The sequence below is a fragment of the Anas platyrhynchos genome, chromosome 28 (assembly GCF_047663525.1).
Source record: "Anas platyrhynchos isolate ZD024472 breed Pekin duck chromosome 28, IASCAAS_PekinDuck_T2T, whole genome shotgun sequence".
Lineage (NCBI taxonomy): Eukaryota > Metazoa > Chordata > Aves > Anseriformes > Anatidae > Anas > Anas platyrhynchos.
The window spans coordinates 5,534,337-5,544,578 of record NC_092614.1 but is presented as its reverse complement, the minus strand read 5'-3'; positions in this window follow the sequence as shown (position 1 = coordinate 5,544,578).

Here is a 10,242-nt window from a genome sequence, read left to right as displayed (position 1 = left end):
TTTCAAAACCTGGAGAGATGCTGTTTTTGGAACAGTGACTTTTACTAAAGGTTGTGCTTTCCAAGCTCTGAGATGACACATGACTTCTGATGCCATGTGACAAAGCCAGGCAGTTCCTCTACGTTTCTCCAAATCTGAAGTTTATTGTGAAAAAGCCAGTAGCCTCAGGTTTGCCTCCTCTCTCTCCTGCATTCTGCTTTGCATTGTTTTTTTTTTTTTTTTTTTTTTTTTTTTGTTTGTTTGTTTTTTTTTTTTAATCCTCTGTCAAAAGTCATGCTGTCCACTTTTGCTTTACAAATGGAATTTCTTTTGTCTTTCCCTTCCATCCACTTCTTTTCCACTCCCTAGTTCTTCCTCATTTAATCATCTCTTTCCTATCTTAAGATTTTAAAAATGCTCCTGGCAAACAGCTAGTATGCCTTACTTTGCAGGCAGCATTAAATCACCTGGCACTTCTTGGTGTCTAGTCTGGAGCTAGTTTGCATTTGGTGATTTTGGCTGGGAGTGTTGGCATAATGAGGCAGCATTTGCCTGAAAATAAAGCATAATGTATCTTTAGGAGTACTTAACAGCTGACAGTTGTGAGCAGCCTTGAGAAGGACCTGGGGGTATTGTCTGATGAGAATTTTGACATGAGCCAGCAATGTGCACTTGCAGCCGAGAAAGCCAACCATAACCTAGGCCACACCAAAAGCAGCATGGGCAGCAGGGCAAGGGAGGGGATTGTGCTCCTCTACTCAGCTCTCGTGAGACCCCACCTGGGGCCCTGTGTTCAGCTCTGGGGGCACCAGCAACTGCAGGACATGGAGCTGTTGGAGCAGCTCTGGAGGAAGCCACAAGGATGCTCAGAGGGTGGGGTAGCTTTTCTGTGGGGCCAGGCTGAGGGGTTTGGTGGGGTTCAGCCTGCAGAAGGGAAGGTTCCAGGGAGAGCTGATGGCGGCCTTCCTGTACCTGAAGGGGTCTACAAGACAGCTGGGGAGGGACAACTTCTCCAGGAGTGTGGTGACAGGACAAGGGGGAACAGCTTTAAGCTGAAAGAGGGGAGATTTAGTTTAGATATTTGGAAGAAATTCTTACCTATAAGGATGGTGAGGCCCTGGCCCAGGCTGCCCAGAGGAGCTGTGGGTGCCCCATCCCTGGAGGTGCCCAAGACCAGGCTGGATGGGACTGGGGGCAGCCTGGACTGGTGGTGGGGGTCCCTGCCCATGGCAGGTGATGGCACTTGATGATCTTTAAGTCCCCATCCACCTCAAACCATTCTGTGTTTCTATAATTGTACATGTAAGAAAACGGATTGCTTCCTGGCAAAACTACCTTGGCAGGGACTTGGGTACTGGGAATTCACACACTATGCAGTGATTTTCTCATCTTGATTTCTCAGACCTTTGAAGCGAATTAGGTTAGAGGTTGGACTCGATGATCTAGAGGTCTCTTCCAACCTAGAGATTCTGTGATTCTGTGTGATTCTGTGTGAATGGTTTGAGATCTGAGTCTTTGAGCTAATTAATTCTTTTTCTGGCTTTCAGAACCTTTGGAGTTAAAATAAAGCATTGCATAGATACAAAAATAATGTATTTGAGCTTCAAAGATGCTGGACTGTTCATCACACTGCTGTTACTGGTTTTATCCTCACAAGAGGAGAAAATAAATGTGCATACCAAACTCTTCATACATCTTTAATGTTAATATTGCTCTGGTTGAAGTGAGCTATAACAAGCTTAAAAGAGGAAGAACATTTTTGCACCTTGGAAAATGGCAAGTGAAAGGAACAGAAAGCTTTACACATTGTGGAATGTCCTTCCAGAGAACTAGCACCTCAGTGAATAAAGGAGGCATTAACAAACACAGGTCCAATGCCCAGAACAAGCATCTATTCAAGGTCTGGCCAGGAGAGATCAGCAGAGTTCAACTGCAGGGACAAACAAAGCAGCCACAGCATTAAAACAGGCTAGCAAAATAAGCAAAAAGTATCCCAGAATGTCCTCATCAAAGCCTAATTATCTGCTGACTTCTTAGACATGCGAGAATTTTCCTTGTCTATTTAATTTCATGCTTATCATCAAACTAGTCATTAAATGGCTGAGTATTAGGGGAAAAATTCAAGGCTTTCTGGTCTGTCCTGTTTAATCCTTCAGCTCCTCCCTTCTCTCCTCCCCATTCCACTTTCTCTCCACAATAGTCAGGCAAGGGAAAGGAGGCAGGGTGTCATGCTGGGCAGCGTGGCACAGTCTACGCAGTGTGGTCTGAAAGTGGGCAGGATGTGAGGTTGCATAATGCCAGATAAAGGCTAGGATGGACAACACTCCAGTGCCATGCCAGACCTCAGTAATGCAGCTCTGACTGCTTGCAGTATGTCCCATGATATACAGCAGAATTGCAAAGACCACCAAGAGTGGGATGAGACCTAGAGTTCTGACCATCATAATCAAAATTAATGGTCTGGGAGTCAGGTAAATTGTTAAAAACATAACCAAAATGATTAAATGATACTGTGCTTTCTCATCTCATAACATATTTTGGGGGAATATGCATGAAACTAGAAAATAAAATCCATTGAAAGACTTATGTATGTAGGACTAATCAAGGATTCAGAACTACTGCTTTGGGATATTTTTGATACTTACTTTTGAACTTAGAAATATTTAAGTAGAGATTGACTATTTAAACTGATGGGAAAACTATCTCACCGTAATGAATTACTACTTCAGGCCTCAGCTGCTCTTCAGCTGGAGTGTATGGAGGTAACAGGAATAGGATATAGCCTGTAACGTGTACTTGCAGCTTTGTCTGAAAAACTTTGTTCCGGTTGTTATAGGATTTTGAACTAAGTAGACCTGGATTCAAAACTCCTAGGTTCACAAATACTTGTGGCAATATCCCTTCTACATCTCCAATGTGATGCATTTCCTTCTGAGGGGACATCACTGCAAGAATCAGTGTCCAGTAAGACTATACAGCCCTGTCAACAGGCTACTTAATTAAATATTTTGCCTTAATGCCAGATACTGCTGCTTTCTGCAGTTTTGTTTCTAATGTCCAGGAGGGACCATTTCTCCAGTAGCAGTCTCCAAGCCTTAAACTTTTGACCTGAGCTAATTACTGAATCCACTTTATAGAAGTAATGAGGTTCTGAGCCTCTGCAATGCCTTGGAGGCTCTGGAGAGTCTGAGCCAAAACCTGAGCTCCCTAATCAGTTCTGACTCTGTTTTTCATTCATTTACTGAGTGCCCCGAGGCACTGCTGCACCTTGAGCTCTCTGGGAAGAGCTGCAGTGCAGCTCCTGCCCAGTCTGCAAGTGGGCAAAGTATCCCAGTTCAGGGCTGCAGGTCTAGCTGGCACCTTAGTAATGAGGGCAGGAGGTTACAGTGAGGATCAGTGGCCAGAGCAGCAGGGACTAGAGGGCTGTGGTCTAGACTTCCCTCAGGTTTCTTATTAGACAACTTGTGTCTAATTCTTTTGCCTCAAACTCTCCCACAAAGAGACTGATAGCACTTTGATATCTCTGGATGGTGTAATGATAAAAGAAGGCAAAGTGCTGCTGTACAGAACCCTGTGTTGACACTGGCAGCAAGAACACAGAGGTGAACAGGCTTGCACACTGCAGAAATATGTTCCTGTGCTCTGGTCAACTTGCGCAGTCACCATCTCCTTCCTTTTGATGAGCATTTCCCACCCCGTGTGGACAGGCCTTAACCAGATCTCCAGAGCAGAGCCCATCCTGTCCTGCACAAAGAACATCCAGCTGACAGCTTCTTGCCAGCAGCTGGAAAACTGTACCGAAACCCTCAGTCACTGATCCCTGGCTGTTCACAGAGCTCATGGTCCTGGCTTCCCCTCTTAAAGGCATTCTCTTGCCCCTGTGTTTACCCTGTTTGTTCTTCTCCCTCTTACACATAGTGGCACCCACAGGACTGAAACCTTGCTGACGGACAGGAAAATGTGAGTGTCAGCCAGGTAAGTATGCTGCTGACCAAGTTCTAGCCCAGCACTTAACTCCAGCAAGCAACTTCTCACTCTGGGACAGTGTCTAGATAAGAGCATCCCCACTTCCTAAGAAGTGTTTTGAGGAAAGAAATAGTCTGAGGTTCTGCAGAGCTGCCCTAGCCGTGGGCAGCATGACTAGGGAAGTAAACACCCCTGGTTAGTTTCATGAGACATTAGTTTACGAGAGTCTAATGGGATTATGTATTCCTCCCAACATGAACAATCCAAAATCACTTGAAGACTGTAATGAATATTGGTGCTTTTGTCCCAGTCTATGCCACCCACGTGCTACACTTAGTTATACCATGATCCTTGGATCACCCCAGCAGTGTTGGAAAACTTGAACAAACAGTAAGTTAAATCCATTTTATTTAAACAGCAGAGACTGCTAGATGTAATTTTGCAGACTTTATTTGTTGTTAAATAAACCTGCCTTGTACTGTGGCAAATATAATCCTATTGCCAGTGCAATCAATGAATGGAGCAGGCAAGTGAAACTGAACCTGGAAGAAAACTGAACAGTAACATAAGAGATCACAAGCCAGCCACGGCTGGCTGCGGGAGGTAGACTTTTTTGCAATTATATGAGCTAGTCTGGTCAGGAAAGGAAGATAAGCTTTAGGAAAAACAAGGCCTTCTTTGAATTTGAAATAGAAGTAGCAAACTGACAGATAGCTCAGGATAGTGAACAGAGCAGTGCAACAGGGCCAAGCTAATCACTGGAGATAAGATCTCCAACACAGTGATGCAATAGGCAGTCTAACAACTCTTGCTGTGGCACCCTCCTTCTCCCTGAAGACATCCTGGCAAGCAGGTAAATGCCTCTGCACCAGTGGGGTTACCTCACTTCCAAGAAGACATCTGCAGCTGCCTGCATCAGCACCTGGTCCATTCCTGCTGTTGAGGAGGCTGAACCAAACTGATGCAAACAATACTTCTCAGCCTTTGAGGTGTGCCTCGCTTCAAGAATATAAAAGCCAATGCAATGCAGCCTACTTTTCTTCTCTTTTCAGAAATATGTGAGAGCTTTTTAGCTCCAAAGAGAGATCTATATAGTATATATTAACCAAAACCATCTTTTGAGAAGATGGCAAAATTAAACCCCCAAAGGAGAAAGTCTGCAGAAGCACCAGGAAAGTCAGCTTTAGGGACAGATTTTCTGTAGAGCTCAACACATTGGATGATGAGTGTGGGCTTCATAGAAAGAAAACTTCCTGAAGAGACAGACCACTGTTTGTGCTGCACAGCCTGTTTGAATGCCATTCCTAAATGCCATATTTGGTGTAGCAGTCTACATTTTTTGGACTACATATAAGGAACACCTGGGAACCTACTGAGTGCCCCTAGAACATTAGTCTTACTTAGGCACTGGAAAATGACCTGAAAAACACCACACTATTGCACCTTACACTCTAACTGAGCAACACCCAGTCAGGCTGGCTACAATGGACTCTTTGGAATAGAAGTTACTGAACTGAAAACTGGGTCAGCCCTCACACTTTCTTCTGGCCTTTGTTAACAGCAAAAGACTTCGTAAGGTTTTGCCCAGACTACTGGAGTTTTTAGGAAAACTCCTCTATTATATTATTTAGAGGACTCTCCCCACACTTCCCTCACCCTTACAGACAACCCATATGTCCCTCTTGGGGGGACTCCAGCCTGGCTGGCAGAAGAATACACCTATCCCACGGGTGAATGCAGCTCCTGGGGCCTCTCTGTGTCAAGCTGTTTTAACAACAAACATGTCACAGCCCCTGGAGCACCCAGTCCAGCATATGAGAAGCAGGGAGGGGAAGTCTGGCATGCCTGTCTCTTTATGCCTTGATTACCCCGTTTATGAAATGTGGATTAAAAAAAAAATTATTGTTTTTAAATTTTGAGATCCCCCATATCAACAAAATGTGAGCATGAGCCAGATTGAATCTAAGACTTGGAAATCAGTTCAGAAGTAATTTATGAAACAAATGAAAAAAGCAGTATAGTTATCTGGTTTGGTTTGCCAAAATTTGACCTGGCACATGGGTGTTTATACATCAGAAAGGAATAGCACATAAGAGATCTGTGCCTCACATTTCCAAAATAAGTTGATAATTTTGTCTAATTCTAATGGCATTTTTAGCCTGGCCCATTTCAGAGAGATTGACTGTCAGGTACCTGACCCCAGAAAAACAAACAAACAAACAGACAAACAAAAAACAGGATAATGGTTTGGCTCACCTATTTTAATTTTTTTCTATGTAAATGTTACATTATACGTAGAGTTTAGGACTACACTGGTGCTGAAACAGACTCCTTCCTAATCCATTTATGTATCTATCAGGGCTGTCCAGTAAATAGTTCATGTTTTCAAAGCTAGAGCTTTTAAAACTTGGATCCAGAGATTGCCATTCTGAATTCTAAGGAAGCTCTTTGGGATTATAAGGGGAATGCCATGTCAGTAGAAGTTATCTGAGGCTTGTTACAGGTTCCTGGTGCTGGGCAAATTAACACAAAGTGGTACATTTCTTGGCAGGATTATAATTCATTTGTTCATTGGCTGGATAAGGCAATGTTGTTTCTTGTCCTATCTGCTTCCTTTGCTTTGTTGGAGGAGGTTCTTCTGTTCCTGTTTTCGGAATTTCATTGAAATGGTCAAACAGGTGATCAGCAGGGAGAAGGCACAGGGAACTTAGTCCTGCATGGATAACTGAGTCATGTTTAATCATTTTTATAATAATATAACACATTCTACAGTAATGGAGGCATGGAGATACCAAAGATATTCAATGTACTGCATGTACCACAAACCAATCTAGGTTAGTATTTCACCTCTAGCAATGATCTGTGTCTGACACCCAGGACAGAATTAAAGAATGAGGCAAATATGCTTGACCTGGATATTCTCTGAACCTCCGGCTCTTTGTGCCTCAAAGATCCTTAATACTGGAAGATGCTATAGTATTTCTTAACCCTGGGTGATGTTTTTATTTCCTTCTGTCATATTTTCCTGGCATCACTGTAGAAGGGAGGGAGCTAGTGAAGTGGTGGAGATGTTGCACAAGTTCTTCTTAGGCCTCATCTCCAAAACCTTGCCATATCCCTTTACCAGGTATGTTTATGAACAAGGGAATGATGATCTAAGTATCTGTGGCTTCCTGCCATGCTGTGTTATCACAGGTCTTTCACAGCAGCCACAGCTCATCTCTGCCTGTTTTTGACCTACAATATTCTTAGTGCACACACCACAACTCTCCCCACTGCTCTCCTTTCTGATCCACTGATGTCTCTTGCATGATGGCAAAGCTGTATATGTCCTGAATGCAGGCTCTGCTGGTCATGGATCAGTCTCAAAACTGACTGAGATAGAATTAGGGCTTAAATATTATTAATTTGGAAAGATAGAAGGAAGTGCAATGTGTCTTTAAAAAGTTTGCTGCTCAGGAAGATTTGAAACCAGCACATCACCCAACAGTTGAAGAAATTTGATAGATGAGTCTCCGACATTCTTGTCATGTCTTCCCTCTCTTTTTCTCCACTTCCACAGTCTCAAAATGCTGTGAGGCGTGCTGTGAGGTCTGGCTTATGTCAGAGAGTCTGTCAAAGTTCGGACATGCAGGCCCCATGGCCTGCAGCTGGACTAAGTGAGGAGTCTCCATCAAGAATTCATCTAAATGTCTTGCTCCTGCAGCATGCCCTCAGGTTCAGCACTCCTTTGTTTTTAAAGCCACAGTTATTAGTATCAAGAAAGCATGCAAAGAGCTGGGGAATACTGTGTCTGTGTGCCCGAGAGAGAGGGAGGGAGGGAGAGAGGAGGGGGAAGGAAAGAGTTTCTACACGTATTGGGAATCATGCTAAGAAAAAGAGACAGACCTACTATTAGGGTCTGGTTTTAAGCAAAATATCAGGGTCTTTCCTTCACAGAGAGAACTCCCACAGCTGTGAGGGGAAAACAGACTGCTATAGGCAGAACAAAGGAGGCTGTATAAGGATCCATCTTTCCTTTGGTGCTGCAAGGCTTTAAACTACAAGCCAAACAGAGGCTAAGAGAGAGTACACCAATGGGTGTTTAAACTCCATTGCTGAATGCACATAATACCTGTAAATTGTTTGATAGAGAAAATCCCCATAGTTGGCTGGGAGTTTTGGAGTGAGCAGTGAATATGAAATCCTGTTTCTCCAGTAGGTGCTACAGGGGAATGACCTGGGGACACATTAGACAGTGATAAGTGACTCTTTCCACCCCCCTTTTATCCTGTTTACAATACAGAGGCTTTCCTTGAACAAAACCCTTTTTTTACTCTCCATGCTTCTGGCTGTTGTGTCTAAATGAGCCAATTTGCTGAAGGACTCCTCCTGGAAGGACTTGAAGTATAACAAGAATAAACGTTTGATTGCAGCATGTTTTTTTTTTTTTTTCCTGGCAAAAATCAGATTCTTCAGAAAAGAACAGAAATTCATTCAAAAGCATTTCAGTACTTGCCACTTCATCAAAACTCCTGTGATACTTCTCAAAGTCTTGGCCAGCAGGGAAGTCCCAGCATCTACTTTCATTCAAGGTTTCTATTTGCATACAGTGTTTGAAAACAGCTTATAATAACTCAGATAAAAGAGAGCAAAGAACAAGAACTGAATGTGTTACTGCTGTAGTTAATGTTTTTATGGATACACTTTACTCTTAGACTGACGTTATTTCTGTGGCTTGAGTTACTATTAGAAATCCAGGGGTTAATCTTTTGCCAAACACCTGGCTGGCTGCATGGCAGAACAGGATGGTCCAAGAAAGTTTCATGCATCATTTGAGATACAAGGGATGCATCTTAAGCTTCTCCCCTCTTAAAATCTTTTGATTTTTCCTCCAACATTTGTCATCCTTAAGTATCTTGAATTTTTGCCATAAAGATATTTAGGCTTTGCCTAAGTGAAAAAGCAAAACAAAACAAAACAACAACAACAAAGCAAAGAATAGGGCTGAGGTGCTGAGGACTGATTATGATCCTAGATTTAAAACTTTGTATTCAACTGTATCAGAACATTTTATTCAGATGGACCCAATTTACCACATTATTCCTTGTGATACAGCAGGTTTCTTGCCATGCCACAAATGAGATGTAGCATAAATCCAGAAAAGTGTAGCATTAGCCCACCATCAGGGAGATTTAATAGTCTCAGGAACTAACATAAAAAGACGAAGTTAAGAGACAGAAGAAATAGTAGAGTAGAGCTGACTACCCTACTTGCCTGGTCTGTGAGGGCAGGGCCTACTTCTGTTAGGTAAACTGTTTTGCTGCTTTATACAAGTAGTGCTGAGATCTCTTGACTCTCAGAAGAGGGAAAACCAAAGATGGATGATTAATTACTGGGTAAGAAGTTAAAATTATGAGTTACTGACATGGCTGAAATCTTCCAGCTGTGCAATCCTTCCTCAAGCTGCATACATCCATTGCCTTCTTTGTGCTGGTAGTGGTGTTCATCTGAATCCAAAGTGAAGCAATTTAGAGTTACATTGAAAGCAAGCTTTTTGTTTTGTTCTGATTTTAGAGTGTTCAATTACTCCATGTTTCTAGACTCTAGTATCTCTCTAGTGCCAGTTCAAAGGGGGAGCATTGAACCGCATAATTAAATTATTATTTAATTAAATATAATTAAATTAAAGCTCAAGTGGCTTGAAGTCCTTCTCTTGCCCTACAGCTGCTTACCCATAACAGGTTTCCTTCCTACTCTTCATCTGTGACTTTCATATTCTTATCAGGATGAAAATTGAGTCTTCAAAAATCTCAATTTTTTTAACAGAATCCCCCTGAAAGTGGTTTTGGAGATTTGCCATCTAGCCAGTTCTCAAATAAACTAACATTTTACTGATACTGCATGTTGTTAATCTTTAAATTACTGATCTTGTGCTATTAATTTGAATGCTTTATAAAATATCTTTCCATGAGGGATTGATTGAAGAGGTTGTGGAGTCTCCTTCTCTGGAGATACTCAAAACCCGCCTGGATGTCATCCTGTGTAATGTGCTTTAGGTGATCCTTCTCAGCAGGGGGTTGGACCAGATGATCTTCAGAGGTCCCTTCCAACCTCAGCCATTCTATGATTCTGTGATTTCCAATCAAGCCCAGTCTTACTAGCATGAAGTTGTGTTTCTGGACAAGGATTATTTTCCACTGAAGTACACTGATGATAGCAAATTATAGTCCTAACTTTAGTTTAGTAATTTATGTATCAGCATTTCTACTCTTCTGAGGCCCAAGACAAACAGCCCCATATCAACCTACTTATCTA